The sequence below is a fragment of the Panthera pardus genome, unplaced genomic scaffold (genome assembly GCF_024362965.1).
Source record: "Panthera pardus isolate Hobbes unplaced genomic scaffold, ASM2436296v1 HiC_scaffold_12, whole genome shotgun sequence".
Lineage (NCBI taxonomy): Eukaryota > Metazoa > Chordata > Mammalia > Carnivora > Felidae > Panthera > Panthera pardus.
The window spans coordinates 21,441,308-21,460,372 of NW_026526677.1; the positions used below are offsets into that span (position 1 = coordinate 21,441,308).

Here is a 19,065-nt window from a genome sequence, read left to right on the forward strand (position 1 = left end):
ACATATAGATAAAACTAGAATATGTTAGAAAGTGCATGGAAAATTTAGACTTGGTCTAGAAAAGTGGTTGTACCCTAGAAATAAGAATTCAGTATCTAAGGTTATAGGTATGGTTAAGAGAAAGAAAACAGAATTGAAAAATTTCATTACATTACTGTATCAACCTAAAGTTCTATAATCTTAAAAGGAATGACTTTAAAAAAACAAAAACAAAATACTACATCTTAGTTAAATCAGAATGGTTTCTCCTTAGAATGATTTTGAAAGGTGGGGGGATGATTATGCTCAGAACTAAACAATTCATGAGAAATTAAGCAAAAGAAAATGATAAAGTTGAGGCACATTTAAACAACTCTTTCCTCATTGGTCAAAAGTGGGCATTGGTATAGCAAAGCCAAAATAAAATACAACCAGTTAATTCCGGAATATTTGAGGAATCCCTACTGCCACTGAAGAGGCTCACTTTCCCTTTCACTGCCTGTGTCCACACTGAGCATAACTGACAAAATGGGCCATTCTTCCTTTGGAAAGATCCTCTCCACGGACCATATAGAAAAAAGGAAGGAGCGAACAGAGTTGGGGTCAAATTCATCTGAGCTCTGCCAAAAGAAAAGTGATATCTACAAAGCTTTTCTTAAAAGTCTAATCAAACAGCATCACCATTTTCATGTTCATCTTCTGGAGTGAGGAAGCAGGTGTTGGCAAAATTTGTTTGTACTACCCATGGCTGTTGAACCTTTATGTCCTATCCCTCATACCCTTTGTTCCTGCAATCATATCTTGTCCTTATATTCCTGGCTTCCCATTGACTTGGTGGTAATCCCTTTTGGCCACAACTTTAGAGTTTAGTTTATCTTTCCTTATCCACATTTCTTACATTCAGCATATTGCATGATTGCATTTAAAAACAGGCCTTCAGGGCACCTGGGTGGCTCCATTAGTTAAATGTCCAATTCTTGATTTCATCTCAGATCATGGTCTCATGGATCTTGAGTTCTAGCCTTGAATTGGGCTCTGCGCTGACAGTGCAGAGCCTGCTTGGAATTCTCTCTTTCTCCATCTCTGGCCCTCCCCTGATCACACACACTCTCTCACTTAAAAAAAATAAAGAAAGAAACTTAAAAAACAAACAGGCTTTATTGGAAAGTGTTACTGTTTCTAAAAAATGGATTGGTTAAAAAAACAAAAACAAAAATAACAAAAAAAGAATGGCTTGGTCATTCTGGGAAACATCTCTTGGAAGATTTGAAACCCAGGGTATGATGGGTCACCACGAACCACCTATTCATCCTGGGTAGCTACAGAAATCTGTATCTAAATAGGCATTTGAATAATGTTTTACTTTGGAGAAAAAATGGGGTCTCTAATATTCTTACTAATTTTTAGAGAAACAGCATTTAATACCATAAACACTAAGGTACTTAGGATAACCTCTAATCCCATTTAACAGCTTAGAATGCTTAAGTTAACGACTTCCCAGAACTTGAAAAGGAAGGTAATTGTACAACCTGGGCAAAGCCACAGGTTTAATGACTTCTAGTCCATGACTTGGCTCAGCAACATAGTGACTCCTTCTAGCTTCTCCACCAGTAGTTTTGGAACAAAGAGAGTAGATCTCAACGCATACGTTTTGGGGACTGTTTCCCATCTAAAGAGAATAAAGTCCCATGTTTCACTGTGGTATTTGAAAGACTTGAACATTTTTATGGTATGTTTTTCTCCAACCATCTTCCAATAAAAACTGAATGCTATATACCCCAGTTATTCAGCAATGAGATCATTCCTTTGGAGGGTCCTTCATGATCCCTACTAGCATCAATTCGAAATCCATGTATGCAGAATGATGGTTTGGGGATATCCTTTTTGGTTTCTAATGCTGGTTTTCCCTAGAAGTGAAAAGACAGTCTTGCTTAATGCAGATTTTCATACGTATAAAACCTAAATGCTTTTAAAAACAGTATTCCATTACATAATTAGAACAATAGCCTCTTTCTCTTTGTTGCTCTCCTTTAATATTTGCAGAGAAGAAACCTCCCCTTCAATGATCTGTGGTTTTTCAGGCTGTATGTTTCTAATTTGATTGATCTTTCTCACAGTCTGGTCTACTCATGCATTTTATCATTGTGATAGGGGCTCTCTGCATTTCTCTGATTTCTTTATATTTTCCCCAAAGCATGGCATCAAGAATTAGATTCGGTAATGCTTGGGGATAGCTGCAGTTACCTAAGACATCCTTCAGGCAACCGGGACTAATTTAGCCTAATAGCCTGCAAATCTCATGATATACAAAAACCTAAAGTTTTCCATTTTTCTTTGCTGTTTGTGCCAACATAAGACTGATTTCAAGGGCACACTTTTAAGGCAACCTGCTCTTTACTAATTGAAAATATCATTTTCATATGGGCACATTTTTAGTGGCCTGAATGGGCAGAATTGTGTGAGGTTCTGACGTTTCAAAATTTCAGCAACTAGAAGATTGTGGCAACCAGAATTATGCCTAACATTCATCAATTAATAAAGTTATTTGGATGAATGGATGAAATGAAGAATAGATGAATAAATTTTCATTCATTCCATTAACAAATATTGAGGGCTCATTCTGTGTGAGGTACTATTCTTGTTGTTACATATATATCAAGATATGAAACACACAAAAAGCTCCTCATCTTGGAGCTCATATTGCAGTCAGATGAAAAAGAAAAAAAAAGAAGTTAATTATGTGAAAAATTATAAGAAAAAATAGCCAATAGGATGGAGTATGGATATGCAGTTTTAAACAGGATGCCCAGGGTATGTCTCAGTAAGAGGACAACATTTGAAGGAAGTATGAAAGGGGGCCTTGTTTGTACCTAGGAGGAGAGATTCTGGGTAGAATAAATAGCCAGTTCAAAGGCTCTGAGTTGAAAGCATAACAGCAAGGCCACTCTCTTTGGAATGGAGTATGAGAAAAGGGGAGAGGGATGAGAAGTAGAGGTGAATTTTTGTAGACCATTAACACTATTTTAGCAATTGCTCTAAGTGAAATAGAGAAATATGGGAAGATTCTGATAGGCAAGGAAGACTTTTCTAGGATGGTCCAGCAGGTTGGGGAGACATTACCTCTCTAGACCTAAAACTAGGTAATATGGGAAAGAGGCATTCTGAACCCTAGAATTCTATCCCTGTAAGCAATCTTACAGATTGTGATCATGCAGTTCAAGTGTTCTATTTTATAGGTTAGGAGATGGCTTAGGGAGCAATTTGGCTTGTGCAAGACCATGCTTGTTGAGTGCTAGTTATTTTGTTTTTACACCCAACCCTGGATCTTTATATGATAATTGTAAAGAGGTATAAGAAGAGAGAAAGTTCTGGATGTTGATTTAACTTGTTGAGGTTAAGACTAAACCTTTGTGGCATGACACACCTGTTTCATATCTATATTTTTGACATCTGTAGTCTAACCCATGATCATAAGAAGGAAGTTAAACATTATTAACTCATGGTCTCTTAAGGAAAAGGGGCACTGTACCTAGTTGCTAAAGTTTGTGTTCCTATCGCAGCCCAATTTTTAAATCTTGATCTGTAGTTTGTTAGTTGTGTATCTAAGGCAGATGGCATGACATGTCCCAGGCTCTGTCTCCTCATCTGTAAAATAGAAGGATTAATAGTAACCCGTTCATAATTCTCTTGAGGTTGGAATGAGTTAGAGATCAACAATCTTATGTAAGTTTTTGACAGGTTATTGTAAGTGTTATTAAATATAGGCTAATTAAGTAAACATTCGTTGACATCTATATGGTTTCAGGCACTTGGACACATTAACGAATAAGCATTGTCTCTGTGCTCAGAAGAGCCTAAGCAGTGAATGAAATGTCTTAATCGCAGTATTGTAATACATTAGCTAAATTGTAGTAAAAAGCTACGTGCGATTCAATGAGAGTGCAAAGAGAATTTCCCTTACATGCATATTAACACATCAAATACATTGTTCAAAAAAAATAGGAATTAGAAAAATTAGAGAAGTAAAAAAGTAGTAGAGGTTGTAATTTGTTGGTGAGAAATAGACTTTTGTTTTTGAGAAAGAGTGACAGTTACATTAAGCCATGAGTTGTTGGTGGTATTTGTACACCTGGGGTTAAGTAGGGTATACAAGGTGAGCAAGTATATTAGCAAAGAAGCAGAGGTAAGAAAATAGGGTCTTATAAAGAACACATTAGGGATTTACATTACCACAAATGCACATTTTTGTATCTCACCCCAAATATTCTGACTCAGTTGGTCTGGGTTGGGACCAAAAAATTGGCATGTTTTAAGAAAGCATCACAATGACTGATACTGGTGATCCATGAAATACCATTTAGGAAAAACTGAACTACATCTAGAGTCCTTGAAGAGATTTCTGTGAAGGTAGGTTGGAGTTTGATTTGTGGGAGGCTTTCTAGCAGCTTCAAATGAAAGCTAATATTTAGGTAGTTAACATTTTTAAAAAAGACAATGAAGTGATAAATAATAGAGAAAAAATATTGAAAGCACTGTTGACACTCTAGTAGAATGTAGAAATTAAAAAAAATTATAGTGAATCAGGGCTAAGGCTTTTCCTTCACACCATCCGCATTCCTTAAAATGGTAATAATGTTCCTTTGAGATATTGATGGTGCTTTTGTTTCTTGCAAAAGATTTTCTGTGTCTTGGAGGCTGATGTGTCATGTGGCAGTTGCTACGGTAACTAGTTTAAGGAATGCCATTGAGTTACCAAGTAAATAGTCTTGTAAGGCAGATATTATAGCTGACATGTAAATTAAGGCTGCCCTATCTCTGTCAGCTTTTCTATTCTGAATTCCCTTGCTTTCCATATTTAAGAGAGATCTCCTTTCCCTTGCAAAAATCTCCCATTCTTAACTAGCAGAGCATCATTTGAATGCACAGTTGAAATTTCCTTGTTTCTCATTTTAGTATTGCATACCTGGGCATTGATACCCCAGTACTTCTCTGAGTTGACAATAGTAGGTAATGAAGTTGGCATACATAAGCCTAATCAAAATTATTTGTGGTGATCAAGATTAGCAAACAGTAGTTTATGCTCTCAAAATTAAATAGGCCAAAATCTTCTCCCTGCTTTGGGGTGCTAATCTCTTTGACTTTCATTTAAATATTTGTTAAAGCATTTGAGTAAACTCCAAACTGATGGCTAATAAATGTCTTGGTCTTACCTGCAGAATCTCTTTGGCTTCACATTGGGGTACACATGGGTAGTCCTCTTTCTGAGCAAGCACTTTATTTTGTATAACTGAATGGCCACAGTTGTCACTTCACTACCAAATTAGAGCACACATGGTCACCTTTTATTTACTAAAGTCATGGTAGTGTTTCAGGGACTTCACAACAATGTTAATGTCAAAATTATTGATATTTAATTCTATGTGCAGGAAGCCTCGATTGATTTATTTGGGAAAGGTATAAGATTCAGGCAAACTGTCCTTTCTTTCATATTCTTTTATTTCTCCTTCTAAATCGGGTCAGACATCCAGAAAACAATACATTTAGAAAACAATGTTTTCACAGTCCTATAAAATTTAACATTTTTTTTCAAAGTCACTATAAGAAATAAACTCATGAAGATTAATTTATTTCTTCAAAAAAGTATAAAGTATACAAATCAGGATATCATGTGCTCCCTCTATATAAAGTCCCATTGAATGATTCTTTTGGATTCTGATGACTGTAATAAATTTAGCAGTGTATCAGCTTGAGCTTTGATTTTTTTTTTATTAATTGTTGAGAATTTTGTAATCTTTCCCAATTTCATTTTCACTGCATTTCTTTTCAATGGCTGTTGGAAAGTTAACAGCTTAGTTATTTGTACATGTAATAGATTGGTTTTGACTCTTTATTATTTAGGATAATTATCTCACCTCTCTCAGTTAAAGACATTGTTTGGTCAGGAGAAGCAGAGATTCATGAAGTGATTAAACAAAAGTTAGCCAAATTCCCCTTATAGAGCAATCAGTGGGTAGGAATTCAGGCTGATGTGACAGTTCCTTGATATCATCCGAAAGGCACGCTCTTTCTCCTTTTCTACTCTGATATTCTCAGTTCTGAGCTTCCATATTTGAGGTTAGTCCATGGTTAGTGGACGGTGAGACTCCATCTGAGAAGCCCATGTTCCAGGAAGAAGGTAGGAGTATGCTGAGAGGTGAAAGTCATATTTACGTGCAGTTAATTCCCATTTTTCAAAGTAGTTTCCCAGAAGTTACATCTAGAAAATTCAACCTCTAATCCACTGAGTAGAATTTAATTAAATAGCCACTTCTACCTATAGGGAAGCCAGAGAAATAGAGCCAGGACCACGTTCTATGCCATGTGGGGCTCAGTCTCATGAACCAAGATCACAACCTGAGCTGAAATCAAGAGCCGTTTGCTTAATGGACTGAGCCACCCAGGTGCCCCTCTTAAAATCTGTTTTTTAAGCAGATGGTATCTAAAAAATAATAATTTACGAAATAATAGCACTAATAGCTCACATCTGCTAAAGAACCGTTCTAAATATATTACCTAAATTTTCTCATTTTGTTATTTCAGATACATGATGAGGTAAATTCTAATTTTATCTTCATTTTACCAATGAATCCATTGATATATGAGTTTAAATACCTTGCTGATGTCACCCAGCTAATACATGAAAAATACGGGTTTGTAACTCTTCTATTTCTTTACTGACAGGCTCTCTGCTCATTAATTTATATATCCTGTCATCCTACATATAAATGAGTTGATCTGTATTCCCTTACATCATGTGCTGGGGGAGAGAGTTTTGGTTTTTGTTTTTCCCCGACCATAGCTGAGATAGTCAAAAACTTTTAAGCAATTCTACCTTCCTTTTACCTGTACCTTCATTCAATTCTTCTACTAATTCTTCCACCCCCACCTTCATTTCATCTAGCAACGCCAAGCCCTGGATATCTGGGAGACGACAAACTGAGTTGGAGATACCAGACTGTCATTTAGAGTATTTGAATCCGTGCTTGTAAACTCATTCAATATCTTACCTTTGACCATACTGGAAATTCTTCTGGGAGTAGTGATGGTGTTTATGTCACATGTGGTTTTGTTTCCAGTTTTATGTACATAACTAGCATTTCATTCATTCATTCATTCATTCATTCAACAAATTGTCATTAAACCACTCATAGGTTTCCAGCACTGTTCTAGGAGCTGGTGTTACAGCAATGAACAAAGTCTCTATCCTTTTGAAGCTTATTGTGTACTGCGTGCATGGGTGAAATGTAGGCTAAAAAATGTGGACTATTTCAGGGCACCTGGGTGGCTCAGTCAGTTAAGCATCCACCTCTGGCTCAGGTCATGATCTCAGTTCATGAGTTCAAGCCCCGTGTCGGGCTCTATCTGTGCTTACAGCTCAGAGCCTGCAGTCTGCTTTGGATTCTGTCTCATTCTCTCTCTGAACCTGCCCCACTCCTGCTCTTTCTATGTCTCTCAAAAATAAAATTAAAAAACTGTGGAATATTTCAGCTGATTGTAATGATAAGTGTAAAAAGAAGGGAAAGGGAGATAGAGAAAGCACTGGGTTGGGAGACATAGGAGATGGCTCCTTATTAAGGTGACCTTGGATGAGAGACCACCAGGGTAAGAATGAGCAAGCCATGTGTATTTCTGAGAAGAACACCACAAGAAAAGGGAGCAGCAGGTGCAAAGGCCTTTGAGGGGGAGAGTATGTGAGGGTGTTCCAGGAACCGCAAATAGCATATAGTCAACACATCAATAAGCCCAGCTAACAGGTGCAGATCTTTGAAGGATAAAGAAGAAATTCAGCTGTGAGGTTATTATTTCTAGTTCAAGTCTTCACCTAGCCTCCAAATCTAATCTTAGAAATAATGTAAATGGTGCAAAAGCTAAAAAGCAAATGGAAAAATAAAGAAAGCACTTGTGAGTGTGAATCTCCCTTTCATTCTCATATTCTCAGGCAATCATTGCCTTCCTCACTGGAAGTATCTTCTTTGGCAGTGAAGGGTAACATTTCTTGCATGATAATGGCAGAGCAAATGAGAATCAGTGTTAGGGGCTTTACATGAAACCACTGTCCTAATTCATTCTTTGAGCAAACCTGCAAGGTCACCCATCTGTTTTATAGGTGGGTTCAGGGAGATTGTTGCTCAAGGTTCCAAGAAACTAATAGACAGCAACCTTTGACCTTTGAGCAGGGAACTGAGTAAATGTAAGGACAGGCTACGCAATAATCAGGGGAATATCGTTGCTGTAGAGAATAGCAATTATATTGGTTTCGAGTCAGGGGCATGTTAGACATGATGTGTGTTTGGAAAGGCTGGAGTCCAGCTAATTAAAAAAAATGTATTTTCAATGAAAGCCTTGGGAAAATTTTTTGGGAAAGTCTAAATCATGGAGAAAGAAATAAAATCAAGTCTATAATATGTTGCTGTAGTTATAACTCCAAATTGTGCTGAGACCACAAAGTTTATTTTATTGCCTTTTATTGTTTTGTTATTTCTGTAACCAATTTTCTTTCTCTGTAAATACATTGTTTCAAATATTTAGTAAATACCTACTGTTTACCAGGCACTGGCTATTTGCACATTTGTTAATATTTGAATTTAGATCGTACCTCAAAATGCATTCAGCCTAAGGGGATTGAATCAAAAGAATAAATGATTCCGCCTGAATACTTAAAACACTTCACTTGGAGGCAGAATATTTATACATTTAACTGCCATATAAGAGAGAGATGATATGAATCATCTAAATAAGGATGATATCAGTATAGACTCCAGTAATACTAGTCTTCTTGGAAGAGGAGGAATTTAAGTTTTTTGATATTTGGTGTCCTTTCAACCACTTTGAATACAAATCTACTTAGTTTGTAATCAATTTTGCATATATATTGGTTGGTACATAGAGAAGTAAGTTCTTTTTAAGAAGTCAACTTTAGGGGCGCCTGGGTGGCTCAGTTGTTTAAGCATCCAACTTCAGGTCATGATCTTGCGGTTTGTGAGTTTGAGCCCTGCATCGGGCACTGTGCTGACGCTTCAGAGCCTGGCGTCTGCTTTGGATTCTGTGTCTCCCTCTCTCTCCACCCCTACCTCGCTCATGCTCTCTCAAAAATAAACATTAAAAATGTTTTTCAAAAGTAAATTTTAAAGGAGGGAGGAAGACTATAACAACTTCAACATGGAAACAATTTATTATTAATTTTACTTGCTTACTAAGTCACGATCTACAACCATTTAGGAAAGTATAGAGATAAAATTGTACAAAATTGTGTTTTCTTCTCTGGTATCTGAAACTTCTGTCAGAATGATATGAATGCTTGATAAATTTTGAAAAGGAAAGCCATTCTATATTCTCAGATCTGAATAGAGTCACAGAACAAAACCTTTGTTTAGCTTATCAGTTATACATATATAAAATAATAAATAGCTATTGATGATAAATTAAAAATACTGAGGTGTCTAAAAAAATGGTCATCCCAACCCTGCCAGTCCTGCAATCCAGAAATAATAGTTAACATTGTGGTCTATTTTATTCCAGACTTTGATCCTTATGTAATTCATTTTACACATCAGTCTCCCATAACTCAAACTGAATGCAAAATTCTATTTCCTAAAGTTATCATTTAAATATAGAACACATAGTTTTGCTGTGTTTTTAGACACACATACTACTGTGGTTTTTACAACTAAAATTTTCAAATCAAAGTACTTGTAGCTGATATTCAATGTTAAGACATTTCTAGTTTTTGAAGAGAATATTATAAATAAGTCTGATATTAATAAACCTTTTCCCCTAAGGCTGAAATTTCATGATGTCTTTTATATGACTCTTTCCTTGATTTTTCCAAAAGAGAGGAATGGCTATTTTACTTGAACATTCTTAACCTTTTGTTTCCACTTCTTTAGGTTATTTGCAACACAGGAATTATTTCTTTTAGTACGAGTAAAAAGATGTTGAAATTTTTTTTTTTATTTCCTTCAAATATTTAGCACATTCTAAGTATTCTCTAAATATTTGTTGAAGCCTAAAAGAACAGTTAAGAAATATGATTGGTCTTTTATTTAGCTTTTATTTCCAGGACTCATTGTCAACAGTCACTTGTTTTGACAATTGCCCAGGAGATTATATTTCCTTCAGGTTAAATACAGAGTTGTTGAAATTCAAACATAAGCTCATTCAATGAAGGCTCTTATAATTGGCAGAAATTGACTTAACTAAACATTAGCCTTGGCAAAATAAATTTGAACTGGCAGCCAGTTCACAAAATTGCTAATTGTTCTTACTTGAATGTGTATCTTAGTTGGCATTCAGTCCTTCACTATGACATGCATATAGTCAATCTCATATCCTTTTAGTATTATTTAAACTTTAGTTCTCTGAACTACTCAAAAGTATTATTCAAAAGTTAAATATTTTATGTTTTTTAGTTAATGTATAACTTATACTAACATACCAAAGAATGAGAAGATCTCAATCCCTGTGTCTCTATCTCTATACAGAGACTTGATCTCTCTATGTATACACTCATAGACTCATATCACTCGTATACTCGTATCTCTCATTATACACTCATTTAGTCAACTAATATTTCCAGAATGTAGGTGGTGGTCTTGGACACAGGACTTTTGAAATATGGTCCCTATCTTAAAGTGTTGGGTCTGAGTCAGGGATGATTACATCCCTCTACCCTCCGGGGACATTTGACAACATTGGGAAACAGTTTTGGTTGGCCTGTCTGATGAGGTGTGGGTTGGATTAATATCTAGTGGTTACAGGTTAGGGAAGCTGTTCAATATACTGCAATGCACAAGACAGGCCACACAACAAACAATTATCTGGCCTAATATATCACTATCGTTGAGGTTGAGAAACTCTGTCTTAAAAGATCTCACAGTCTCAGAGTAGGAGGCACGCATATTATTATAACAATGGAATTAAGATTATAAGTACGAAGAATGACTATTTATGGCAGAGATACAAAGGAGGATATTGTCAATTTTCCCTAGAAAAGACTGAAAGATTTTAGAAAGTAATGTAGAGCTGAAGGGGATAAGAGTGGGCAAGGAGAAATCATTTCAGGGAAAGAAATAACTTGAGCAACGTTATGGCAATGTGACATTACAAATGCCTTAATTAAGCTGGAGTTCAAAGTGGTGTTATGGAGCCTTGTTAATAGTAAATCTAGACCAGTAGTCAAAGACTCAATGATCAAGATGCACTTTTGCAAGCTGAAGAGTTTAGACGTTATCTTATAGGCAAAATAAATCTATTGGAAAGATTCATGGTATAAAATATGGTGTATTAGTTATTTTTTTAATAGAGAAAAAATACATCCAGCAGCCAAGAGAAAACTAAATGAAAACAAAAATGATTAGAGGCATGGATGTTAATTAATTACAGTACAAGTTAAAAGTCCTGAGAGGCTGCTCTGTCTAGCAAGAAGTAGGGTTGAAGGTAGCTGATGTGTAATGGAAATACTATGGAGGGTTAATGGATGGAATTTGCCTCTCCACTGAGCGTAGGAGTCGAGATACTAAATCAGAATTTTAAAAAATGAGCTACTTGTAACAATGACAGTAGACTGGTTTTTTCAACTAGATCGTCAGAAGAGATGGCTGATCCTCTGAAAATACTAATATTTAATTGTCAAGCAGAGAAAGAGAAAATAACATTTCCATTCTATAATAAGTAGTCAGAGGTATGATGGGGACAATCGAGATGGCATAATGAGGGCATAAGGGTCTCTGGTCAATATGTGAAATGAAGGTGATGCAGGAGAATTCAATTTCTACTCCCAATTGGCTAAATTATGAAGGAAGTAGTTTTGAAATATTACCCAGGGTAAAGAAGAAAGAAGGCTCTTTAGATTCCAGAGAGAAGAATAATTCAAAGCAATAGCAATAATCAGAGGTCCCTATTCTTACAGAGTTACCAGAACTGGGAGACAGCCCCTAAATGCTGGGTCTGACACTTAGTACCCTCAGAGAGTAGCTCAGGCCACAGGCTCCATACACAAGGAGATTGGACGTATATTACCTGCTAAAAGGTTTGAGACAGGGAGTGATTCTGCTGTGTCCTTGAAAGTAGGACTAGGAAAACTCTGAACACTAGCCATTAAGTTAAAATGAGTCATTTTGGGGAAACTGGCAATATGAAATAGCTCTAAGCAAACCTGTGAGTTCCACATGTCTCTTGCTTATATAGTATAAGAATGGCAAGTAGAGAAAATAACAAAATTCCTAGTATAAACACACTGAGGCTAATGACACAACAAAGAAAGGAATATGAACTGGCACTCAGTGGGGGTTGCTGCAAAATGGGGCTCCTGAAATACCCCTGCATCAGTCTGCTCAGGCTGCCATAACAAAAGACCACAGCCTCGGTGGCCTAAACAACAGACATTTATTTTCTCTCAGTTCTAGAGCCTGGCAATCCAATCATGTCATTGGTAGGTTTGGTTTCTGATGAGACCTCTCTTTTTGGCTTACAGATGGCCACTTCACATGAGGTTTCCACTGTGCACATATTCCTGGTATCTCTTCCTGTCAGGGCACCGGTCCCATTGGATTGGGGCCCCAACCTTATGACCTTATTTAACCTTAATTATCTCTTCAGAGATGTGGAGAGAATGCAGTTCATAACCCCCAGGAAGATGACTTAAGAGTCAAATATTAAAGTCATAATAAGCTCATAGTAAAAAAAAAAAAAAACAAAAAAAAAACTCAGAAAATGCAACACACAGAATTCACAAGTTAGAACTAGAGATAATGGAACTATCTTGAGGAGACCTGAAAATACAGGTGTAAACATTTAAATAGATGAAAGAAAAAAAAAATAAGCATAGATATCAGACCCAGAGAAGGACCTCAATCTTGAGCTGTGGAGAATTTGAGTTGTTTGATGTGGAGATTTGAGCAAACACATCGGGAAAGATGTAGGTAAGTGTAGATAAGCATTAGTAACTTGGAAATAGACCTGAATAAATTAGCCAGACATGCAGCAGAGGTACAAAGATAGCATACTATAGAAAATACACAAGAGAATTTCCAGAAGAGGAGAATAGAGAGAAATGAAAGACATGATGGCTCAGTATTTTCCCAGACTGAAAAAGGATACCAGTCTTCAGAATGACTGAGTATACCATGTCCTTGACAGGATGATTTAAAACAAATCTACACCTATATATATTGCAATGAAACTTCAGAACTCACACAAACAAAAAATCTTGGAAGCAATCAAAGATGAAATATCTATTACAATCAAAGGACTGAAAATTAGGGTTACAGAAGTTGTTCCAGTTATATGGGGACAAGAAACATAGTAGAATGATAACTTTAAATGGTGGATGAAAAGCAAATGTTAAGATAGAATTCTACACTCAACCAAAGTATAATTCAGGAGTGGATTAAAAAATTATTTTAAATGCTCCCTAAAGCATACTGTGAGAGCTAAACATTCATACTCTCACTGAAAAAAAAAATGATTAAGAGCAAATTGAACCCATTCTTTCCAAAATAAAGATAGGATATTGAGGAACTATTTTGATAAACATATAGGTAAATGGAAGCAAACTTGGACTGTAAAAGTAACATGGATGATGGATGATGGATGACACATCTAATTTCTTGGTCATTTTAAAAAAGGTATTTTACAAGGCACAAACAAGACAATGTGGTATGTTATAGAAAGAAATTTAGTATGAACCCTATTCAATTTGAGAGAAGATAAGACATACTGATTATTGGTAAATGTTTAAGATTTTATGAGTGTATGTATGTTTAGATTTTATGAGTGAACACTAACAGAAAAGGAAAAGGATATGTAGCATCTAGACAAAAGGAAAAAGGGGAGGAATAAAGAAGACTGTGTCAATATAATAGGATAAAAATGTGGACATGAGGGGTAGACGAACTAGAGAATCATTTTCTCTGTGAGGAAAGAGTAAAATTGGGGATGATTGCAAAGTGGTCTTCTATTCTTTCTAACAGTATATCAATCCTGGGGGGGGAAATAATCCAATAAAGCAAAATAATTAATATCATTTAAGTCTGTGGATTGGTGAGATTTGTTGCTTATAATTATTTGGTGTATTCGTTATCCTTTGTTTTATGTATTATGTTACAAGTTTCAAAAATGTATATTGGTATCAGATAAAACTGTTCTTACTCCATATCTTTCATTTACTGTGTAACTCGGGTGAAGTTCTTCAACCTGTTAAGGTTGCACTTGCTTAATTTTTAAATGTGTATAATAATACAATATTCTCTACCTTCCGGGGTTGTTTTAAGAATGTAAAAGTGTATGGCGTAGTACTTGGAGAAAACAATGCATCTGATGTATGGCAATTTGGTGGGAATAAAGAGGCAGCAGCAGCAGCATAAAACCAAAGGAGAAGAGAGTTTTTAAACAAAAAAGGAAGTATTATCTGTTATATACCTAAGCAAAATGTTCAAATTACTGATATTAACCTTACTTACATTAACAATGACTCTTACAAGGTCATTGATGAAGTTTCTCTGAGAAGTCTGGGGGGGATCGGTGAGAACGGAAGACTGCAGGCATGGGTTGAAGAGGAGAGAAGACAGATAAGAAAATGCTTGCAGCATATTGTTTGAAACAAGGAGGCAAGGCAAAATCATATACTTATTTATAGAAGCAAGAGAAAAAAAAACAGATTTAAACTTGGAGACTGCAAATGTGAACTATTTTAAATAGTTTGGTCGTGGAGGAAAATAGGTCAGTGACTAGAGATAAACAGAGGGTGTGTGTGTGTGTGTGTGTGTGTGTGTGTGTGTGTGTGTGTGTGTGATGTGTGTGTGATGCTGGTAAGGATTTTGGCATGTTAACAGGCTGAAAGGAGAAACCCAGTAGAGGGGGGAAATGTGAAAAAATAGGAACAAAGGTAGAACACTGATGGATCAAAGTCCTAGAAGGGACAGGAGGGGTTGGGATCAAGAACCCAAGATGGAAGAGTTGGCCTTAAGCAAGTGAGAATCACTTGTTCTGAGATTAGAGGAAGTTGAATGTGGCATTTTTGTTATTTTGTTGTTGTTGTTTGTGTGCTTCTTCCGATCGAGAGTGAGACTCAGGCATGGAAATCCTCCATGAGGGATGTTTCACAGGATGGAAATATTGGATTCAGACCCAATTCTTCTTTAAAGGAGGCTTTCTGTATGTGGAACAATCATTGTTTGAGACTTCAAATGACCACACTCATTTCAGAAAATCATGAAAGGTACACAGAGGGGATGATGTGCGAAAGTTACTGGCTAAGCCTTTTGGGAAATAAACAGGAACCAAAACTGCACATTTCCATGTCCTCTAAAAAATCAGCTTTCCAAAAATAGACTCATACAAGCTATAGTCACAGTTGAATGTCATGTTTCTATTATTGTGATGACATAAAATCATTAAACCACTGCTAGTAGTAAAAGCAGTCATGTCTGGTAATAGAACCAGTGCCCATTCAAAGGGAATTGCATTTTAAATGACACATGGAGAGCAATGTCCTCTGGAGGGGAGTGGCATTGACTGAGGTTTTACTTCCACCATGATTTATTACTTCCTCTGGTATTGCTGGAATACTCAAACACTTGGTTCTGAATAGTGGTGTCAAAGTTTTAGAGAAGTTTTCAAAAAATATTTTTAATCATTTGCTCGACTTTTAATCATATTTCCTGTTTTTAAATAACTGAGAAAAATGCTAAAAGTTTCTATTATCAACCCCCTTCCATTAATCAGTCTCTCAAGGATCTTTGGACTTCTTTTTATGTCTTCTCCTTATTCCTATCACACAAGCAGACTTATGAATACTTACTTTGCATCATCTCAGTTAATGTTCACACAACCCAATGAGATAGATTTGGCCATGGAGAAATGAGTGCAACTGACATTTCACGATGGAATTCAATCTTCCCGGTATCAATTGGGATTCAAATTCAGTTCTGAATTTTAAAAAATGAAATTTAAAAGAGACATTGAATTAAATGTCTCTTTCAAGTTCAGAACCTATTAAAAATGGACAAGGAAGTTTTGACTTCCTCAGGCTTTCAAGTATCAATGTCATTGTCAGGAAAGTTGTACTGAGAAATAGTGTTGTGTATAAGGTCAAATCAGACTTACTGTCATGCCCCTAAAACTGGACCCTGGGGCACATGGTCAGAGGTATGGGCACAGAACCAGTTAATTGCATATAGGACTAGAACCTGCCTCTTACCTTTCAAGAATAGATGGTACAGGTGAACTGATCTTATACAATAGAGCCATTCCTCTTCTTTTGGTGAGGGAAATGGTCAGGGCCTTAGGATTGGCTTCTAGCCAACACTTCCAAGAGAGTTGAATGTATCATGTAAGGAAATGGATGATTTCCTCTGGACATGGCACGTACTTTATTTTTTTCCATAGCATCTCATTCTATTAATTGTATTCATTTAATACAGAGTCTCATTCTCTTTCACATAATGAGCTTCTTAAGAACAACAAGTATGTTGATCAAACCAGGAAAAAACACCAGAAGCTCACACACTGGGATTGATAAAAGAACATTGGAGACATTCACAGTGGTGAGTGTCTTTGCCCTCCAATTTCCCACTGTATTTTGGGGGCAGCACAAGAGGTTCTAGCAAATGTAAGCGCTAGACTCCAGGAGGCTTTTAAGAAACAAATTAGGAAAGAGTAGCCCCTCCCCTGGCACGATTAAGAGCTGGTATCCATCAACTGTCTTAGCTCCAAGTCCCGTGCTGCCAATTGTACAGCCATAGTTGTGAGAACATAAGCCTCTTCTCCAACAGGATCAGTGTGCTGCTGGGTAAGCCTTAGAGTTCCAGCTCTTTGACCTATTTGACCGTTGCTGAATCTACTACCCTGGCATCTTACCAGAATTGATTGCTTAAGCATTTTACTGGAGCTGATTTCCACATGCTTTTCAGGAGACCAGATCCTCCTTTGGGAGACTGGCAGTGCAAGGCGTAAGTTTTGGCCAAGCCTGTTCTCAATGTTGGCCTGATTTGTCTTTTTATTTCTCCATGGTGCTTAGTACAGTGTCTTGTAAGGGATAACTTTTGAATGAGGAGATAATGAATAGATTAATGAATAAATAAATGAGTAATTGTGTAGGAAGAAATATAGGCACTGGGCTATCTCTCCTTCACACCACCTCTCTTTCCTCCTTTTTGAAAGGCATCTAGAGACTAAGCTGAAGTCTGCTTTGTCTCTTCTTCATGATAAATTTCTCTGACCTGAAACCCAAACTTAACTCAGTCATCAAATAATCCCTATCATATTGGCAACAGAGTCACTGATTATAGAACAAGAGCTCTCTGTGTCTCTTAATGAAAGCCCTCAAGTTTATTTTTTAGTTCATTTTAAGATGTTATATGATCTCCTTATTTGTGCTAAAAATCCCCTGGAATTAAATCCTAAATTTTAATAATAGTTAGCATTTTGGGATGTTCACCATGTGCGGGTGCGGTGATAAACACTTGACATAGATTATCTCATTTAATCCTCACAGAAACCAAATGAAGTGTTTACTATCATTATCCATATTTGATGAAGAGGATACTGAGATTCACAGAGAATTAACTTGTCCAAAATCATCTAATACCGGGTAATCACAAGTGAATGAGCCGAAAGCACACACAGACGCCGGGAACAGACTGTCACTGAGGGGAAAACTTACAGAGAACAGGTGCAGGTGAGCAATCTTCTCAATGGCAGTTGCACAGGGAACTGGAGCACCAGACATCAGACTGGGGAGGCATCCCAGGCTTCAGTTGTGGGGCTCAAAGCTGCATGGTTGGAGAAATATCAGCCCTTCCTCTAGGACAGTTTGGAGCGCAGGTCCAAACTTTATGGTTGCAGTTTCACGATGTAGCAGAATTGTAGCTTCCCACCCTGATCTTCTACCTTAACGTTTATAATGGAGAGTTCACCATCCTATCCCATATTGTGATCACACTCCATACCCCAACCTTTGTGTTTATAGTTGTATAGGGTTGGAAATTCTTCAACTTCAGCTCTAATCATTTTAGCAGAATGTCTGCCTGAAGTACTCATTTGTAAACAGTTTCCATATCTTCTGGGGTTTGATTTCCAAATGATCTCACTCTTTAATAGGAGGGGGAGTGGCAAATGTCTCTCTGAGAAGCCAGCGTACTGGGTATCCAGGTCAGGAAAATTAATCCTTGGCTATGACCTAGCCATTAAATGGTGGGACTTTTATTCAAGTACTTTAGTCTGATACCAGAGTGTCCCCAGCATTAAATAATGTGCAATAAAAACTTGATAGAACTATCTGTATGTGTATTTCAAGTAGCATCATAGTGTACATACATGCTTTTCCTGCTGTATGTTTTCTGTCACTCGTTTCTAGTGGACAATTTGAAATATTTATGTAGTATTCACCTATGGCTAGACCTTATAACTTACCATTATGGTACTTTATGGTTCATTAGAATGTGAGATTTAATTTGGCTATGAGTTACTTAAAGAGGATATGTTGTTGACGATGGAATTGATAGGCTTATCCCCTGGGATTTGAATGAGGATGGATGAGGACAGGGGAATTCCTAAGAGGTAGGGTTCCGTTGAGGGAATGATGAGCCCAAATACAGAGTTTGTGATTTCTGTGCTGGGTGTGGGTAGGTTTAGGAGATTTGAACTAGAGTTAATAATATTTAGAACTTGTATCTGTTTCATTTATGTGGTTACAGGGTTATTTGTGACATTGAATATTATTTGTGTATGTCTCAATATCTAAGCTCATTCTTCCCAGTATTCCTCAGTTCAACTTTATACATTTATAAAATTTATAAATATAAACTGTCTTGAGATCAGAGAAATTGTCAGTAATTTAATACTGAAAACATCTTTACTTCAAATATGAGGTTCTTGAAGTCAGAGCTGTGATCTGTTTTGCTAATTGCTATATATACCCCATACATAGATACTAGTTAGAGCAAAGTTGTCACTCCATGAATATTTATTATTTGAATAAGGAAAGTAAGGAAGACTCTTTTGCTATGAAAATTAATTATTGAATCATTTGAATTTTCTTGGAATATG

The 19,065-nt window shown here is 36.6% G+C and overlaps 1 protein-coding gene across 6 annotated transcripts in view; it reads left to right on the plus strand.

Annotated features, from left to right (window-relative positions):
- LRRC4C (leucine rich repeat containing 4C) overlaps nucleotides 1-19,065 on the plus strand; it is a 1,200,301-nt gene that overhangs the window by 227,499 nt on the left and 953,737 nt on the right. For 4 of the 6 annotated variants that reach the window (XM_019470147.2, XM_053899824.1, XM_019470145.2 and 1 more), the window contains exon 2: nucleotides 17,513-17,695. The exons of the other annotated variants lie outside the window; for them this stretch is intronic. The gene's annotated coding sequence lies outside the window, so the exon portion shown is untranslated. The remainder of the gene's footprint in view (nucleotides 1-17,512; nucleotides 17,696-19,065) is intronic. 6 annotated transcript variants of the gene reach the window in all.